Source organism: Equus quagga, chromosome 19 (assembly GCF_021613505.1).
Source record: "Equus quagga isolate Etosha38 chromosome 19, UCLA_HA_Equagga_1.0, whole genome shotgun sequence".
NCBI lineage: Eukaryota > Metazoa > Chordata > Mammalia > Perissodactyla > Equidae > Equus > Equus quagga.
In genome coordinates, this window is record NC_060285.1 from 27,136,728 (window position 1) to 27,157,435 (window position 20,708).

Sequence of the window (20,708 nt, forward strand, 5' to 3'; positions counted from 1 at the left end):
TACAAGCTCTCTGGAGAGCAATTTGAACTATCTGACAAAGTGGACAATGAGCACACCTAAAGACCTGTCAATTCTATTGCTAGATGTGTATCCCAGAGAAACTCTCGTATCCTATCCACAAGGATCCATATATAAGGATGCTTTGGGCAGAACTGTGTATAGGAGAAACAGATATATCTTTGAAGTCTTTTGAAGCTATTATACTAAGTGAAGTAAGTCAGACAGAGAAAGACAATTACCGTGTGGCTTCGCTCATGTGGCAGATAAACAAACACATAGACTCAGAGAACAGATTTGTGGTTACCAGAGGGGAGGGGGATGGGGGGAGGGCAAAAGGGGTAAAGGGGCACACGTGCATGTTGATGGACGGCAACTGGACTTTTGGTGGCGAACACGAGGCGTCTATAAAGAAGTCAAAATACAATGATGCACACCTGAAATTTATATAATGTTATAAACCAATATGACCTCAATAAAATAAATAAATATTTAAAAAACAAATAAAGTCTATTAATAAGAGAATGAATAAAGAAGATTTGGTATACTCACAGAATGGGATATACAAAGCAGTTAAAATGAATTAACTTTACCTCAAAGTATCAATGTAAGTAAATCTTGAAACACAATGTCGAATCCCAAAGGTAAATTGCAGAAGGATAATGTGGTACCCAGCCTTTGCACCTTATTAGAAGGCATCACCGACCCCCTGGCTGATCTCTTCCCTGGAAAACTAGAGCAGCCTAATCGCTTCCCATTCTTGTCCTTTCTTATGCCATCTTCCACATGGCAATTACGACACATCCCTGCTTTTACCTTTCAATGGCTTCCCACGGCAGCCTTAACAAAATGCAAACTCCTTGCTGAGGTCTCCTTGGCCTTTCCGAACCTCCCTGCTTGCCCCTCCCATGTGCCCCCTCCACCCAGCTGACCTCACCTCCCTCCACGCTCCCTGGTGTTCACAATGCTCCAGCCTCAGGGCACGTCTCGCTCTTCCACGTACAAACCAAACTCACGGCTGTGTGAGGGCATCATCACTTGCTCGCTATTCCTTTTGTTTGCCTTGTTCCTTCGTATCATTTAGGGTTCGATCTTAAATGCAATTTCCCCAGCAAGGCTTTCCACAGTGCCCTCCAACTCGCTCAGGCTCCTACCTCTGCCAATCCGAACCACAATATCTTATTTTATTATTTTCACACAATGACAGACACCTACAATGATCTCATTTATTCATACAATTAAATATTCAGGACACGGGTTTTCCTTTATTCACCACTGACTTCCGAGGGTCTGGAGCAGTGCCTAGCACATAGTAGGCACTCAATAAATATTTGTTGACTTATTTAGGTAAGTTTTAAAAACATACACAACTATGCTATATAGTTTTTTAGGCACCTAGTTATTTGGTGAAAGATAAAAACATGGGTGGGAAGGACACCAATAACTTTAGGGTAGACTTTATCCCAGGGGAGGGTAGGTAGTGCAGTCAGTAGGAGCAAAGAGTGGGACAAAGAGGCCTAAGGTCCATCTGTGATTTTTTTAAATCGTGAAGGAAATACAACATTTATTAAATCTGCTTATTTGTTAAATCTGAATGGTGGTTACATAAGTTACAGTATTCTCTGTTACTTTTCTGATTGGGATATTTCACAATCAAAACACAATTATTTTTTTTAAAGAGCGAGATTTGAAACGGCAAAATTATAGAGATGGAGAACAAGTTAGTAGTTGCCAGCGGTTAGGAACGGGGTGGGGGGTAACTGTAAGTGGGTAGCATGAGGGAGATCTTAGAGGTGATTAAAAAGCGCTGTATCCTGACATCAGAGGGGGTTCCACTCACCTGTAGGTGATAAAATGGCATAAAATTATACCTACACGTTACACCAAAGTCAGTTTTGTGCTTGTGCTTGTGCCACAGTTAATAAGATGTCACCACTGGGGGAAGCTGGGGGATGGGTACACAGGTCCTCTCTGTTCCTCCCCAGACTTTCTTCCCACCTTCCTGTGAATCTATAATTATTTGAAAATAAAAAGTTTTTTCATAAAAAGAGAAATATGTAGTCCACCTAAAGTAATATGATTTCCATCCGACAGATGAGACAAGTGATGTCCCCAAGAAGCAATGCAATTTGTAGTAGGTGGTGTCTGGGGTAGGGCAGGGAGCCCTGCAGAACCTGCAGTTTTCTTTGAAGAGGCAAGTCAACAGATGCCTCGGTCTAGATCCTTGCGTGGACTTTTCTTAGGACTTTGATACAACAGTCAGTCACTCAGGCTGCAGAGCATAGCTGAAGATCCGTATTAAATCAGGTCTTAAAATGGGATAACCTGGCTTCAAATCCCAGCTCTGCCACAGAGTAAAAGGATGGCCTTCTACTTTAACCTCTTTGAGCCTTAGTTTCCTCATCTGCAAAAGGGGGACAATGTGATCATATGCCCCACATGGTGTTTGAATCAAATAATACCCGCCACTTTTGCTTGGCATCAAACTTGGCCTATAGTAAGAGTGCAATGAAAAGTCAAGAAACAGCCTATTACCTGTGAAATAAATCCAAACGCATCTACTATCGGTCCCAAGGATGCTCCTATGCATGATGCTGTCCAAGCATACAACCCAGTTTCTGTGCTGGGTGAAGTGTGAAGGTTCTGGCTGAGAACTATTGAATTGTAGGTAAGAGGAGGTAGGGGTGAGGACAGGGGTGAGGCAAACAATAAAATTCCCAACATTGTCTATACCTTCTATTTACTCTTAGGAAGTAGCTGGGAGAACCATACCCTCATCAGAAAAAGAAAAGAATATAAAATAAAATGGTTCATTTTGTTTGTGTAACACAATAGACTACAAAAAGGGATAATCACAAACTCGATGCCAAAAGAATATAGACTCTATCAGATGAACCAGACACAAAGCCAAAAACTATAGATTGTGGTTGTTTAAAATTAAAAGGAAAAATGAGGCACTTCTTTTCTTTTGGTCATGAACCAGCTCAATTTAAAACTACTGAAACTAGATTTAATCTGTGAGAGGAGAAGGACCAGGCTTCACTTTCAGTTGGCCGAAGAAAGGCATTCCAGCTCCAGGAGCGCACACACAGGCAAGAAATTGGAGACTCAATTTATTCTCGAAAGGTACATTAAAGTTGACAACAACCCCACTTGAAATTCTGAAATCAGAACAACGAAGAATGGTAGAAAGAATTGGTCTTTGAACTGAATTTATAGTGACAGAGTCTGCAACATGTCTTCAGAAATACATAAATCAGGTATCTAAAAGGAGGGACAATCTAAAAGGCAACTCATTTTTAAAACTAAATCACAAAAATTTGGCAAAATATGTGAAGTCTTTCTAAAGTTCAGTTTAAGTATCGGCTTGGAATCAGAAAAATACGTGTCTATTAGAAAAAGGAAAAAGGGTTGAGCATATTATATTTTCAGTAATGACTGAAATTCCAAAACCATAACCATCCCCCCCACCAACAAATGCTTTTAAATCAGTAATACTTCTGACAAAATGTGCTTGTTTCATTTTGACAAGATTTTAAGTACACTAGTAAATCTCAGTTTAACACCCATCATATATTTCGCAAAAGTAATGAGGTCAAGGTAATAAAAAGAACTCTCAATAAATCCCTACTTTTGAGGCATTGCTGACAAGAAGAATCGGTACCCTGTGTTTCTGGGTGGATTATTCAATTTGACATATTAACAGAATGTACGAAAATTTGCTCAAAGTACTGGTTATAATGGTGAAATTCTTTTTTAATTTGTATTTAAAACACAAAGATCAATGACCTACAATTTCAAATTTTTCCCTTAACTCCCCGTGTCCGAGAGCTGATATTTTCCTGGTAACTCCCTTATATAACATTCTTTCTAGCAATCTGGGTAAATATGTATTCATATTATCATCTGTTGGAAAAGAGAATTCTCTACAATGAATTAATTTCATGTTAACTACAAAAGAATTAAAAGAATTACATCTAAAGAAATAAGGTAAGAATAGCAAAAGGAACCTGAAAATTTCTTCATATGGAAAATAAAAATGGAAAGATCCTATCAACTCCACTAGTAAGTTGTTAATTAAAGGATAGATTTAGAAAAAAATATCTTCTGAAATCTTAATGGACTTAAAAAGTTAGAAGAATTGGGCAGTAGAAATTATAATAGTTAAGAAACATCTTTGTTTCACTTTTAAGCTTTTTTTTTACAGAATATGTAAAAAGCTGTAAAAATGAAAGTACTGTAATCTTGAAGGTTAATTTTAGTCAAAGTAAGAAAAGGAGATTCAGAGTTAAGCTAAAATTTCCTATCTCAATTTCCCATCTTGATGTTATCTGCATTCTTCCCTAAATTTAAGTACATTTTTAACCTGAATTCATTATCATCAGAATTCAGATTACAAACATGAATGTGGGTGAAAATGTGAAAGGCACCTGAACTCAGAACCTAATTTATTTTTCCCTTTCTATTTCCAAAACAATTTATTTCCAAATTCCTAAAGCAAATAAGATCACAGGTGCTTCCGGCCAGTAGTGAAGAACATCCTATTTAGGAACAACATGGAACAATCTATTTCACCTCCTCTCTCTTCCTGCTGGCTTCTGATGTGTTACTGGGAAATTAAGAGTTTGAAATGAAAAGTTTTGATTAGACAGGCTTTCTATGCCTGTTGGTTTATCTCTTTTATTTTAAGGCATAAGTCTCTGTATGATAGTGGAGTAACTAACAAAGCCACAGAGATTCAGACCTTAAATGGGAACTTTATTTTGTTTTATTTTAGTTAGCTTTTTTTTTTTCCTTTTTGCTGACACCTAGATCCTGTTCTGATGTGACTGTATCCTTACGAGGAGTTTTGAGGGTGACAGAGGGTTTTGAAAGAGCCATTTTCCAGACAAGCAGGTAATTTGTGAAATAAAATATCTGTCAACCTTCTTTAATTCCCAAAGAGTTGGCTTTAACCTGAAAGGAACGTTGAGGTGCTGCTACGATCATTTACAAAGCGATTTAATAGCAACTTGAACCACAAGTTTTCTCAAACTTGACTTACATCTTGGTATCTAGTTTCATCTGTAATAGGTGTTAACTATTTAAAAAACTTAAATTAAAAATAAGAAATGAAGCGTTTCTGTAGAGGTAAAATGCTCTGAGCATTTGAGGTCATAAGTAGATCAAATAGCCCATGGGGAGGCAGGATCCAGATCTACAGTCGGGGCCCTGCAGTGACAACCACAGGCAAAGTCAGTTCCTCCCCAGAACCACCTTTCAGTTGCAGGAAATCAATTTTGTGGTCCCTGGGGCTGGCACCCCTCTGGTATCACGAGTGGGTGCAGAGGATAAGTGGTTGCTATGAAAAGAAACACAAAAGGAGAGAGAAGAGAGAAAACTAGGATGAGGAGACAGAGTGGGGATGACAGGGAATTGTAAAAGGAGGAACTTTGTTTACCACGGTTGTGTTTAATCAATGTCTTTTGGACAGAACTAATTGAAGGTGATATTCTTACACACACACACGAAATGTTTTCCCAATTCTGCCCTAGGCTTTCTAGAAGCAGCCTGTTGTTTTAACTGGAGCCATAGCCAACACACGAGGCCATAGCTCTGGCTGCCTCCGGTCAAGCCGAGTGCGAGGTTCTCCCGGCTGCTGCTCGGCCAGGCCTCTCGCAGGTTCTGAAGGACCAGGGCAGAGCCCTTGACGCTCCAGAGACTTCCTTTCTGGAAGGGAGATTTAACTTTCAGGTCATTTAATTAGCAAATTTGGTCTCAATACTAAATATGCTGTTTAAAAATTAACAATATTTTAAGGAAAACCCTCAATTATACTTACAACTTAAAAGTTAGTCACTTATTTAAGCCAAAAATATTAATTGGTGCAACATTTTTGGAAGATGATTTAGAAGTATCCTTTAAAATATGAATGCATATATCCTTCGATCCTAAAATTCCACTGCTAGAAATTTACTCAACATACATATTCCCATAACTATGCAGCCACCTCAGCACAGAGATTTTTACTGCATCATTGTTTGTAATGGCAGAAAGCTGGAAACAACCTACATGTCCACTGGCAGGGAATTGATTTAATCAATGATTGTGCATTCAGACAATGGAATATTGTGCAGATGCTAAAAAGAAGGAGGTAGAGCTTTTTGTTACTATAAAGATATATAAAGCAATATAGAGGGATCCCAAATATTAAATTTAAAAAGCCAGCTGCAAAGCAGAATGTATAGTATAATACTATTTGCATGAGTTTTTTTTAAAAAACTATTTAAACATATACTTATCTCTCATTTAAAAATTCTGCAAGAGCAAAAAAGAAACTTGTAACAATAGTTACCTCCAGAGAGGGGGACCAGGAGGGGGTTGGCCATTTTATCTTTCACTTTGTACCTTTCTGAACTGATTCGATTTGTAACCATGGTAATAACCAGGTTATTACTTTTAGAATAAGTGAAAAGCTAGCTAATAATAATAGCTTGTATTAAACCTACATTAACAAAAACAGAACAGATGCTCTTTTAGGAGCCGATCCGCGGAAGCCACTTTGCCTGGACACCTCCCCGTCTGCACCAGGATAACTAAAGGCTACGTGAACGGATGTTAACCCGTTAGATACACAGCAAAATGTTAAACACAGCCATTTACTCTCAATCCCACACTCGTCTGGTGTGTTTGCACGACTAACCACGTTGACATCGGTCAGTTTCTAAACGTCTCCTTTCTTCCGACGCTGCATGGCAGGAGGTCCAGGAGCCCCAAGCGGCGCGGGGGCGCGTCTGGGAGGAGCTGCGGGGACACAGCCGCGACCCGGCTCCGCATTCACGCACGACTACACACAAAGGACTGTTTCTGCATCACCCAGTGGCGCCAGGATCACTTCCCTGTCGACAGCCCGTGTGCACGTCGCAGACATTAGAGCCAGCCCCAGCAGGAGCTCCGTTTGAAAATTCCCAAGTAGAAACAAGGGAAAGTGTTCGTGAGATTCCTCCTCTCACAGACAGGCAGGCACACACTTTCTTCTCCTCTCTCCTTTTTCATTTTCCTTTCACTAATTCCTAGAAATATCTACGGGGCGATTTCCTTTCTGGTCTTGTATAGTAAATCAAAGTCAACTCGCTTCCAGTCTCTTGACTGCGTCTTGGTTTTTACTTCCTTTATGAACCGTAAAAGTTCTCTCTTGCAGGGCACCACTAACCTGCCTAGTAAATGCCTTTTGAAAAAGGTGGATTTGAAGGTCCGGAGCTTAAATCGTTCTTCCAAATCTGAAATTTTCCTCCACTAAAAATGATATTTTAATAAAGCATTTTTAAAAAATAGTCCTTTTGCTCTAAGGGTATTCTGAGGCTGAAGCACAGCGCCAGCAAGTAAAAACTTGTTATGCAGCCAGTTAGTGTGAAGTTCCGGGGAAGCCAGTGCGAGTAAGGAAAAGTTAACTCATCGCGTTACCAGGTAATAGCTCTCATTTCCTCACTAACAAACTCTAACTTGTTCTTCAAATATTTCTAAGATAAATGAAGAAAAGGAGCGTGATTTTCATGTGTAAATGGGGAAGCTAACTTTTCTGTAGCACGTTTCTCCCAAACCCTGCTCTCCCCCTCCAAAACACAGCAAGAACATTCAAACAGCAATCAGATCTCAAGGTTAACCCCCAAACCGTACCTCTAGTTACCGGATTGAGAAATGTTATTAGAAAATAAGGGGGAGAAGTGCCTTTTTCTAAAAGTTTGGGGGCTGGTCTAGTGTCTGTAGCTAAAACTGTATTTTACTGTACCAGTGACTCCAAAAAGTCCAGATACTTGCTTATTTTTGTCATAAATGCATATGAACAATCCAGGACTTTGTCAACGTTCTCAGCTTTGGCATTAATGGAAGGTGCTGTTAACAGCCCTCAAAACTGAGGTTCCTTTATTTCTTCTGCCACTTGAGAAAAAGTTCTGTCACAAAATTCTAATAACGCTAAATTCTTACAAATCAACTTGGAAACGTCTAAATGTGTTTTTCCTAGAAAAAAATGCCAGACATCGATTTTATCCGGCAACCATCAAAATGCATCAGACCACAAAACTATACATTCCTGGACCTCACAAGAAGCATGGCAAGGAATTTCAGCCAGGCAACCCAAATGCTCAGGGGCAACTCCATCTGCAGTCTACAACCCGGGCAACAGCACTGAAATTAACCACGGCTACCAAGACACTGTAACAATCCCCTACCCCCCCACCCCACCCCCATCCCCGCCCCACCATCCCCAAGAAAAGGTAATGGATAGACATTTCAAATCCACCTTCTCAGTTTCTGGTTTAAGATTACATAAGATTATTCAACCCACCATCACTCTGAACTCACTTTCACAAAAACAACCAGAAAGCCCAAGTAAATGGAATTTTTATTTGCACATTCTGTGTAATTTATGTGAAGACAAATGACAGAAAACATGGGAATTTAGGTAAAAGAACAATTTCCTAGAATGTCACAGTTGGTATAACTTCTGTAACTAGAGTATGGCATAACTGATGAATACAGAGACCTTGAAAGAGAAAGTGCCTTTAGAATCTATCAGTCAATTATTCATCACCTAAAATGAAAAACATAGTGGGGATTACAAGGCACTTCCTGCACAGGATTTGCAGTCTAGCTCGAGAAGGTAACACTCTAAGAGTTCCAAAAAGTGTAGGATTGGCAGGTGGAAAGGAGAGCAGCAAGGCATGGTTATTTTACATTATGTCTTTCCATACTACTTGATTTTTTAAAACCACGCTGCATGTTTGACTTGGATAAAGTTTAAGAGTTAAATAACAATAGCAACGGGAAGGAAGGGACTGATGTGACAAGCAATAGGAAGAATTCTGCTCTGGCCAGAAACCTGATGGGGGAGTAAGGTGCATGCAGATCCCTCCCGCTCCTTTCTGTCCCAGATCTGTCACCAAGTTGACTCTGTCTCCAGAATCTCCCGTACATTCTTTCTCCTCCCCCTCCTCTTCCCCACTGCTTCAGGCTGCAATGACCTCACTATCACCTTCGTCTGGTACCTGAGTTCTGACCTTTTTTGATCCCTTTGGCAGTCCACCAAAGACTACGGATTCCTTCTCGGAATAATGTGTTTAAATCATCAAATTAAAGATACAGATTACAACAGATGAATTCTATTAAAATGCACATATCAAATTATTTTGTACGTTGTGACATAATATATGTGCTTCTTTATTAATTCATTCAATAACAAGAGGTAGCTGTGGGTCTAATGACTAAAGTAATTTTGATTTAGTGAAGAGCGTAAAGGACATAGTTGTCCCGCCTTATCCACAGGGGATGCGTTCCAGACCCCCTGTGGATGCCTGAAACTCTGGATAGTATCAAACCCTGTATATACTATGTTTTTTCCTGTACATACATATTTGAGGTGCGACAGAAAACTAGCATGAATTTCTTTTTCCTTCTTCACAATTTCATGGATAGATTTGTTCTTACCGTAGATCTTAGCAACTTTAGCATACAATTTTTTTTTCTTGCCTTATTGAGAACTTTTGTCTTTTCACTTAAAGGAAGCACTTTACAGCTTCTCTTCGGCGTATCTGAATTGCCAGTATCACTACTCTCATGCTTTGGGGCCGTTATGCATTAAAATAAGTGTTACTTGAACACAAGCACTGCAATACTGCAACAGTGGATCTGATACCTGAGAGGGCTACTAAGTGGCTAATGTGTGGGTAGGTATACGGTGTGGACAAAGGGATGATTCATGTGCAGGGCTGGATGGAGCGGCATCCTGCGAGATTTCATCACACTACTCAGAACGGAGTGCAATTTAAAACTTATGAATTGTTTATTTCTGGAAATTTCCATTTAATATTTTCAGACTGTGGTTGACTGTGGGTAACTGACACCACCAAAAGCAAAATTGCAGATAAGGGGGGACTACTGTATTTTGAGATATCTGCAACAACTGTTAGATATCAAAGTACCTGATTTCTATTGGTGATAAGCTTACATCTGCTAATTCTACTGTGATCTGTTGCCTGGATTCCTATTTGAAGGAAATGGCTAGATTTCGGTGAGAGGTTAGTGACAACAACAATGTAATTTTTTTCCTATCCAAGTTCACAATACTCAAGCATTCTATCCATGGATCTCTTGCAAGTCCAGGGACTGGGTTAAGAAGCCCTGAGGTAGGGTGGCCCCTCTAGACCAGCCTTCACACTGCCACCAAATCTGATGCTGTCATTCTCCTGCTCAGAGGTCTTCAATGGCTCCCTCACTTCCCAGGTAAAGGACAGACTTTTCTGGAAGGCAGGCAAAGCCCTGGGGGCTCTGTTCTCTGCTCCCCTAGCTCTGCTTTATCCCCCTACCCACCCTTGGTTTTCTCTTTGCCTTTGAAACTCCACCCACAATGGTAGAGCTTTGTTCTCTCACCCTCGCATGATGCCCTCTTCGCTTGGAACTCCCTCAACCTGCTTGTCATGTCAATTCACTTAAGTGCCGGTTCAAAAGCCGCCTCCCCTCTGATGCCTTCCCTGACGCCTTCAAGCAGAACCAGGTGTTTCTTCTCTGCCTCCACTGGTCTCTATACATACCTCATGTATGTATAGTAATTATCTCACTATAGTCTCATTGCTGGTAGGTGTCTCCCCACCACCCAGAATCTCCTTGAGGATGGAGACTGCGCTTTCAACTTTCTCCAGGAGCTTGACTGATGCCTGGCACAAGGAGATGCTCAGTAAATATTTATTGCCTGATTGATTGAGTGAATGAATGACTAAATAAATGAGAGAGATAAATATGAAGATGGAGTCATCAAAGTTTCAAACGCTACATTTTCTAATCTGGGTTACTGTAGAAAAAAATGCAATGGAGAATGAAGGGAAAAATTGTATTCATAAAGTTTTAAGTACAATTTACATATTCTAATTTTTTCAAAGAACTCATGAATGCAGTAGAGCATAATTGCCCACTAAAACACAGCGTTTATTCTAAATTCTGATTATCCATAAATGTGCTATAGAAAAAAACCCCAATGTCGAAACAGATTCCATTCTAAAACAAGATTTGCAAATCGGTTGTCTGGAATTTAGAATACAATTTCCCTCAGAAGCCAATTACAATTGGTGATAAGGTGCCCATTTTACCACACAAAAGTCCATTTGGTTTGTAATGTGTTTGAATGGCTCCATGTTTAATTGAAAATTGGTAGAAAATACTACTATTCAACACTATTGCAATATTGCCAATTAAGCAAATCAGTAAGAGTAGAAGTGAATGTGAACATTATTGATTTTGAATATTGACTTGGAGGAAAGACAGGGTTAATTTTAGCAGGGTGGGGAAGCCCAGAGAGATATTTGTGAAGATGGAACTTCTGGTTATGTCAGAAGCAAAAGGTTAGCAGCCCTAGTTCTGTAATATGTATGATGTCACTTCAAGACTTACGGCCTTTCCTTTTGGCTCACAAATGGCTCGCGCAAAGGAAAAAGAGAAATTATTTTGCAGTACTTGAAAATGTTTTGGAAGACAAAGAGGCAGGAGGAATGGGATCAGAGGCTCTGTGTGTCCTGTAAAGCTTACCTGAGGTTGAATTAGCCAAGCCAGGGGGGAAAACGGAGGCGACAGGGTCTACGTGGAGGGAATTACTGCTGCTGACCAGGTATTTGTGTTTCTCTTCCTCCCGGACACAGGGGAGGGCGGGACTGCCCGGCCCCCTTGTGGTTGGGTGGCACCATTTTACAGAGCAAAATGGTATAGCCTACTACACACCTAGGCTACATGGTACTAATCTTGTGGGACCACCTCATATATGTCACATATGCCATCAGTCGTTGACCAAAACGTCGTTAAGCGGCACATGACCGCAGCTTACCTCCAGAGAAAGGAAGGAGAGATGGGGAAGAGTCAGTGGGTTGTGTCTACGCTGCACAGAGCCCTAAAGGAGATTAGAGGAAGGGAGGAGAGGTGTAAATTCAGATGGCAAAGATCCTTCTAAGCCGGATGCTCAGGGTTTGGGGAGATCTTGTATTACTTTTCATATCAAAGTCCTGATAATAACATAATTACAAATTGGGCAGACAGGGTCATAGCCCTCTATTAACTACATGTGGCTAAAAAGGTACCAGGCTGAGCACATATCATTGCGGTACATGCTGGCTGCAGGCATCAGAGCTGAAAAGTATTTGTAAGCTTATTGAGAAAAACGATAGAAGAGTGAATAAAAGCATGGATTTTGGAGTCAGACTGGCCTGATTTAAAATCGCAGCTCTCCCTCTTAGACCACTAAATCTCTCTGTCACTCTCCTTATCTCTAAAGTGGAAATAAAAACAGAACTTACTTCGAGGGTTTGTTGGGAGCACTAAATGAGGTCATATTTGTAAAATGTCAAATGTAATGCCTGGCATTACTAAATGTTCTAGATTTTTCCAGTTCCTGAAAGCTCAAGAGTTGATTTGTTACAGGATGGCTGCCTCACCGTCATGCCTTGAACATAATGAATCCCATGGCCTACCCAATGCAGCTTCGAACTGGACCTTGTGGGAGCTCTTGGCCATTACCAGGCCCAATAATGGACCTCTGCCTATGACGCCTGCACACTCTCACCTTCCCAGGCTATCAAAATCAGAGGCATGTGGGGCCGGCCAGGTGGCGCAGTGGTTAAGTGCGCATGATCTGCTTCTCATCAGCCCGGGGTTCGCCAGATTGAATCCCTGGTGTGGACACGGCACCACTTGGCATGCCATGCTGTGGTAGGCATCCCATATAAAATAGAGGAAGATGGGCACGGATGTTAGCTTAGGGCCAGACTTCCTCAGCAAAAAGGGGAGGACTGGCAACAGTTAGCTCAGGGCTAATCTTCCTCAAAAGAAAAAAAAAGATCAGAGGCGTGCCCCACTTTTAAACAGATCCAGGAAAATCCACATATGCAAGATGGGTAAATTGGGGCAGGATCCATCATGCTCCAAGATTCTTTTCATTTTACCAAAGAATCCAAGAATTCCCTTGGTGATTTGCAGGGTTTTTTACTTTTCTTCTCTCTCTCTTTCTCTCTTTCATGAATTGCTTGACAGACAAAAGAAAAACTGAAGCTCAAAGTCTTCTCTGTCCATTGAGGATCAACCAGAAATGAGAATAATCCATAAGTGGGAAAAATGACTTGCAATAGCATATTCTTGGCCCACAATTTTCTGGGAGCACATCTATCATAGTGACCAGGGAGCAGAGCAAAGTCAGCCCTTCAGGTCCCTTGATAATGAAAATTCATCCACAGGGTTATTGTGATAATGGCAGACAGACATCAGATTCCTGTTTCTCCATCACAACCAAGATCTGAAAACCCAAGTCTAAACTCTCTGATTTTAGGGTAGTGCTCAAAGATCCACAGCTAGGAGAAAACACAAAATTCTTCTAACCGGGATAAAAATGAAGGCAACTGACACGAGCTGTGAAAAAGTCCAGCATTAAGAGGCAGTTATTATTTTTTCAAAATAAATGAGAATATATTATGGCATAAAGGCAAAATCTATACTACCATTTAAGTGGAAACAGACTCTACTGAAATGTGGAGCGTGCTTCTCCTCTGGCCACTCCTACCCCAGTGGGAGAGAGATTGATCTAGCATCTCTCAGTGGAGGTGGGAAGGCACTAAGTTCCTCGTGTTATAGATGGGATCACTGAGGCCCTAAGAGATTGAGTGTTTGGCCCACGGTCAAACAACCAGAAGTGGACCCCAAGTTTTCCAGTTCCTAGTTCGAGGTTCTTCCCACTGCAACCACCACTTCCTTCTTCCCTGAGAATGAAATCTGCCAGTTACCCCAAATTGCCCAGTGTGGAAGCTGGCCTTCAGGGAAGGATGTATCTGTGGGACCCAAAGCCCCACACTCCAGGGTAAACGTGAGCCTGCAGACAAAGGAGGGGAGTCAATGTCTGCCCCCTTCCCCAATTTTCTCCCAAACCACTGCCTCCGTCCCACCCCTTCACACCTAGCAGCTCACACCTAACCAGTCTCCTCAACTCCACCCTTGCTGTTCCAAGCCGTTTTCCAAAGGGCCTCCAGAGGGTTGATCTAAAACATAAACCTGGTTCAGTTACTCCCCCATTTAAAAAGATTTATTCACTGCCTTCCCGATGAATTCCAAGCTCTTCAGCGGGGCCTTCAAGATCTGCCCTAACTCACTTCTACCCTCCCGTTTACCCTTTCGGCTGAAAGACTTTCCTCACCCAGGGGTCTAAAGACACAAGGCACCTTCCACTAACCCCTCAAGGCAGGTTGATGGCACCTTGTCCACAGGTACCTATTATTGCCTTTCTCACGGTGTTGCACAATACATTGTTCATAGAGGTAAAGCTTCTATACAGCATGGTATCCTGAGATGCAGAACCGGCTTCAGAGCCCAAGAAAAACCCGGGTTTGCACCGGGACTTCACCACTTACTGGGAAGGGTATTTGTCGCTCCAAGCCTCAGTTCCATTTTCAGTAAAGGGGAAATACATACCTTACCAGTTTGTTGCAAGGATTAAATGGAATGATCATGCAAGGCGTAGAACTAATAAATGTTAGTGCCTGTCCTCTCCATCCCTTCCCATGGGCTCTAAGAGCTCCCTTAATGCAAGAACTTTTTTCTCTTTTGTGTTCCTGGAGGATAATGCAGTAGGCACTCAATAAATGTCGGCAGAAAAAAGGGGAGAGGGAGGGAGGAACCGAGGAAGGAAATTAAATAATGAAATGAATGAATAAAGCTAGAAGCAAAGAGGAGACCCCGATCTCTTAGAGCCAAAAGAGTTATTATAAACACTAGTTACATGACTTTGAGAATGTCCTGTCTCTTCCTACTAATAAACTCTGAAAGGGCATCCACAGATGCTACTGTGTAACCAGGAAAAGACGCTGAATTACGAGACTGACCATCTACCAGTAGAAGACAGTGTAGCCCGATAGAGGGTTGGCATGTATACTTAAAAAAAAATTCCTTCCTCAAATTGTTCATTCCTACTCTACTCTAAATGCTGAGGTTGGTACAAAGAAGGATACAAAAAATTGATCTTACTCTAGTGAGGTCTCAATTATTGAGGAGGATGTAACACCCAAATCAGAGGGGTGTTGTTAAACCAGCTATCTGGGGTGGGGGAACCTTAATTTCCAGCGCCTGCCAATTTCTGTGGCAGAACTACTCCCACCACAGCTGCTTGAAACCTACCAATGATTTAGCTCAGGGAATCCCAGCATTTAACAGTCAGCTCTCAGGAGCCCTCAGCACACCACTCATTCTCCATCCTCCTTCATTTTCTCATTCTTGCCATCTTTTTAGTCACTTTGTCGTTTCTTAACATCCTTATTGCTTGATGGACAGGGAAAATAAAACGAGAGACCAGAGAAGCAGCTGATTTTTTTGTCAGTGGTTCTGAGGGAGATTGAATGGGGAGGAAGCTGAAAGGATTAGCGAGATGTGTTTATGGGTTTCAGTTGTCCCCAATTTCTCTGTCCCTTATTACTGCGGATAATTGAAAGCAGATGCTCTTGTCAAATGTGCAAAATGCAAACACACTTTCTGACCAAATATAAAATTGATGGCCGCAACCTGGAAATGGAAATGAGGAGAAAGAAGCTGTGCTGGAAACCTAAGAAGGGTCAGGTTCATCAGGACGGCAGAGGGGATGTTAAAATGGGAAATCAAACAACTTCTCTGCATACAAAGAACATGGAAAATATTTTTCTGAATGTTAAAGATCACAGCAGCTCTCTGGACCAAAATCTAAACAGGAAAAAGCATACCAAACTCACAGAAAGGAAAACTTTAACAAAATATAAATTTTATCTTAACACCGTGGGAAAGCGGGGAGATACAGGAAAATTTTATGAAGTTCTGTGATGATTTAACCAGGAAAAAAAGTCTCACTGTTTCTGCCATAGGAAAGGGGCTCCCTGGGGGTTGTTTATGCTTAGACAGAAGAGGAAGGGAGCGGGCAAGTACTTCCTTCCCTCTCACCAGGACTAGGGCTTGCCTTCCCCTTCCCTCTGTTTCTAAGAGAGGCAGCACCACGAGTCACAAAACGTGCTCCTGATCGCTAGGGCAAGTCAGAGTTCCTGTAAGCTAAGGATGTAGTTCAGAGAGAGAGTTGTCTATAAAAGCAGGTTTATTTTTATGGCTCAGTAACTGTTTACTCAAGCGAACCCCACTCTCTGATAATACTCGCCTGATCCAGCCTCTCTTGCTGACAAAGCTCCCAAAGGGCTGGGGAGACCCAGCTTTGCTCTATGATTCCAGCTTACTTACTATCTAGGCTTCTGGGACGCCAGGGCTTTGAAAGGCTACTGTAGCAACAGCTGGTACTTTACTTTAGCAATAAAGTGAAGTAACCTGAACTCAAGCCACAGAGAGGAAAAATTAGAAAAATCGAAAATATGTGAAGATGAGAATACAAGAAAAATATGCGCACGTAGGAGTGAAACAAACTATCAAAGAATCATTCTTACGCATGGACAAGCAGAAGGACAGGAAAGGAGGGCGTTTCCATTCTGCTCAAATGAAGTGCAAGCTAGGGAAGGAGGTGCCTCTGATACTTTAAATACAAAAAATAAAAACATGCACGTAACAAGTGTGGCATCTGGGGCTGGCTACTTGTTTTAAAACCTGAAATGAATCAAACAGAGAGACAAAGAGACATTTAATCTTAAGGTGTTCTAAATCACTCAATTACCCAACTCAAGGAGAATATAATTGCCCTCTTTCACCGCACTATAATATAGCCAGCAGGGCTGTGTCAGATGAGCTAAAAGGGCAACTTTACGATACAAAAGGGAGAAAGTAAGGCAGGAATTAACTGTGCCATTATGCCCGTGAGCGGTCAAAAGAAAGAATGGGTTCCACTGGCGAGGACACGAGGGTGGGCAGTCACCCGGCATCGATGGCTGTGTGTGAGTCACAGCTGGCAGAGGCAGAAATGACATCATAAAACAGCATGGAGGACAGGTTTTAGATTTTAAAACTGCAAATAGATTAGAAACATTGAGGAGTTATAACCAACGCAAAACTCTATTGTGGATCAAGACATCACGACACCCAGCAGAGGCTGCTTCTTCCAGGTGGGGTGGAAGGAGCCAAGAACTGGCATTATCCCACATGGTATTCCAAAGGCCAGCTGTCTAAACTTCAGAGGAAGAAAAACATGATGTTAAAAGAACCGTAGGGCTTACAGGGTAGCAAAGAAGAGTACTGACAATTTCAACAAAGGGTAGAAGCGTACAGCTTTTACAGATACGAAACCTGAGATTAAAAGATCTATGTTCAAAGACGGACTCTGCCGCTGACTTAGTGGGTTAATTGTGTGTGTGTCCGTGGGTGCATGTACCCGCGAATCTCCTGACCGCGCTGGGTCTGAAACCTTCTTCAGTAGAATGATGGAACTAAAATATGTCATCTGCAAAGTGGTTTCCAGCTTTAAAATTCCAGGAAAGTAAAAATTAGGAGAGGTTACAGGCCTCTTAGTAAACGAAAGGCCTAGAATGAATGACAACACTTTTTTGCTGCAAAGGCTAGAAAGGACTACTCAGAGACCAGGGAGGCCTCAGCCCAGCTGTTAGATGTAGCCCCGGCCACTCAACCCCGCTACCCTGGGCCTAAACCCACAACCAGGAAGGGCATGGCAGGCCTGGTCTCGGGACATTCCATCCCATGGATTATTTGATGACGTCTCTGTCGCCCATCCTCCTACCAGGGTACAATTTTCTAAAAGCAGAGAAAATCCTTCCCAAGAAAATAAACACTCCCAAACAACTGTCCCATTCTGTTACCTATTTGGATTACATAATTACTATGAAGTCAAGACTTTCTTACTGACACGCCAAAAAAGAGCTCTCAGCTCAGAAGCCAAACTGCCTTTTCTCTGCTGTCTGAAGCCCTAAAAAAACCCCCAAGTCCCTAAAAAGCAGTCCCCAGTGCCCACTGTGATGGAATGAGAAACTTCACTGCTTCAACTCTGCTCAGAATGGAAACGCAGATCAAAATATTTTAAGTCCACGCGGGCTATATAAGCCCTGTATACTATCTTCTCCAACAATAACAGTCATACATACCCTCACTAATGCTCCAAACTGCCCTGCACGGGCAGAGAACTCTGGATCTCTTTCCTCGCTCTGTTGAGGATAATTTAGACAAGTGTCCATCTTAACTTTTTTGTTGGATTGTCTGTAAAATGAGGGTACCAATAGTTGGTAACTGGCACCATTTATCAGACGTCAAGGAAAACAGCTAACCCCCTTCCTACTCACCCCCACACCAGGAAAAAAACCACTGGGCCAACCAGGCTGACTAGACTCCCACAGAGCACAACACTCATTAAGGCACCTGGACTTTTCTGGTCCAGGCAGCAGTAAAAACGCTGAGGGTTCCTTTTATGGCCTGCTCTGACTTGTTCATCTGGATCAATGCAGAAATAGCAGCAATTTGCTCTTTGTAATTCCTCTCCAGGAATTAAAAAGGGCTGGGATATTCCTGGAAGGCCTCCTCACTCACAGATCAGCAGGCGTGCCTCCTGTAACCACTGTACCTTGTTCATCTGGTTGGCGTGAAGATGAAATGAGATAATGCATGCAAAGTGCTGAGCGAGAACCTGGCACACAATAAACTCGATAAATAAACGATGTTAGTAATTGTAAAAAAAAAACAAATAACCAATAAAACAAAACAAAACAAAACAGACTATCTCCTGATGCTTATCAATCTACTTGGAACATGAAAGATTGAAATGTAAGGCCAGTAGTTCCACAGCACACTCCGGAGATATCTTTGCTGTCCTCTGGTTTTCTCATAATTAGTCACTTGCTGGTAATAATGCAGAACTTTCCACAATTCCACGGGTACTCATACCCCACTAGTGCATCCAACTCTCAACTGAGAAGCATCAGTGTTTGAGACAATGAGAACAGAAATGCAAAAGACCTTAAAGAAATTCCACAAAGTCCCTTAGCACTGATCATGTGGGAGTTTTGCCAGAAAAGTCAAACATCCCACACTGGACAACTGTTGTCAGTGGGGAAAAAGGGTAAAAAAAGCACAGAATCTGAACATCCCGATGAAAAGTTTATCTCCCCATCACAGACCAGACCCTAAAAGTATAGCTCTTCTTGACATTTTAGGCTACAAATTCTTCCCAAGGCACACCTGGCAATCTTTTGTGTTTGGCTCTGCCATTTGGACACAAATTGTTATGTTTTCCTTCCAGGCACAAAACCATTTTTTGGAGCTTCATGAAAATGAATATTTTCATGATATGCGATAAGCAGGTTTTACTATAATTTCTAACTGAATTTTTTAGTTTGCTTGGGGCCACACATGATATACTAGACTCCCCTCCCCAGTTTCACACCATCATATGCAGCTATGCAGGAATTGTTTTCAAAAGGTGGCAAAATGAATAATGTCTGGACTCCGGAAAAGATGGTACATTTCCAACAGTCATGAGACTGTGTGGCAAAAGGAAAATGGCCATCAGATTTTTAATTTTTATTTTGTATTATGCCTACTCAACCTTTAAAAGACTAGGATATGTCACAATTTTCGTAGTTTCTAAACCATGTTTCTGGAAAGATAAAGGGCATTCGTGTTACGCCCATTCAACTTGTAAAAGACGGCAATTCTTGCAGTTTCTAAACCATGCTTTCCAAAACGCAAAGGGCAAACGCAGCCCCAAACTTTAAGAAGGGCAAGTAATGTTTTCCCTCTCACTGAATATTTGGCTTCTTTCATTTGACACAAGTTTTTATGGCAAACCCTCTATTACCATGAAAGTGCGTGTTCTCTACGATTCAAAGTCATAAGAGCAACTTGTAAAAGTCAAGTTTTTTTTATTTAATACATTCTAATCAAATAGTAACAGCAGTAAATAAACACTTGAAAAACAGGCAGGTATCCCCCTATATCTGGAAGAAAATTAAGTCAAAGTATTCTACACGGTAGAAGGGAGACAACTGCTGATGTCCATGGTTAGACAATCCCAGGACAACCTGGAACTTTCTAAAGCCATTTCCAAAAAATCAATGGCCACAGGTTGGGACAGAACTACTTCAAAGGGTAAAAGGTCTCTATCTACACGGTTTTATTAACATGGGTTGAGTGGCACCTGTAGAGCGTGACATTCTTGTCTTTAGCCTTAAAGGAAAAGACAAAGTCTTTTCCATTTGCACCAGTTTGAAATATTTCTGAAATAAGGCTCCCTTAGAATGGATTACTACAGTACTCATTCGCAGGAGAGAGTTCATACCTGTAGTAAAAAGACAAATACAGGATTTCGTGGTCACTTTTTTTTTTTGGTTGATTTGGTTAATTGCATAAAATGAAGGATAAATACTCAGAAGCATATCTGTTTAACAAGACTCCTAGGTATATCAGAATGCAAAATACAAAATGTCCTAAAACAGACTCTGATCACCGGGCGTATGACATTGACGTCAAGCCCGTGTCAGTGTGGGTCCTTCACTTCTTCAGGACTCCTAGGTGGCAGTTCTTTCTCTATTACCAGCACTCGGACCTTCGCCCTCAAAGAAAGGAACTTCCAAAAGACAAGGCATCCCGATCGAATGTTCCTTCAGCCTCTCCTGGGGACATTTTATGTTTAAGTCAAAAGGATCAACGGGTCTTGGCCTGCCTTAGGAAGGGAAGCCTCACTTGGGTGAAAATATTCGGGGGAACTTTAAATACCTGGCTACCTGGACACACACGTTTAAATTAGATTGACT

At 41.5% G+C, this 20,708-nt stretch overlaps 1 protein-coding gene across 9 annotated transcripts in view; it reads right to left on the minus strand.

The window, feature by feature from the left end:
• The window catches only part of SOCS2 (suppressor of cytokine signaling 2), a 277,036-nt gene that overhangs the window by 245,113 nt on the left and 11,215 nt on the right, over positions 1-20,708 (minus strand). The gene's annotated exons all lie outside the window — the stretch shown is intronic.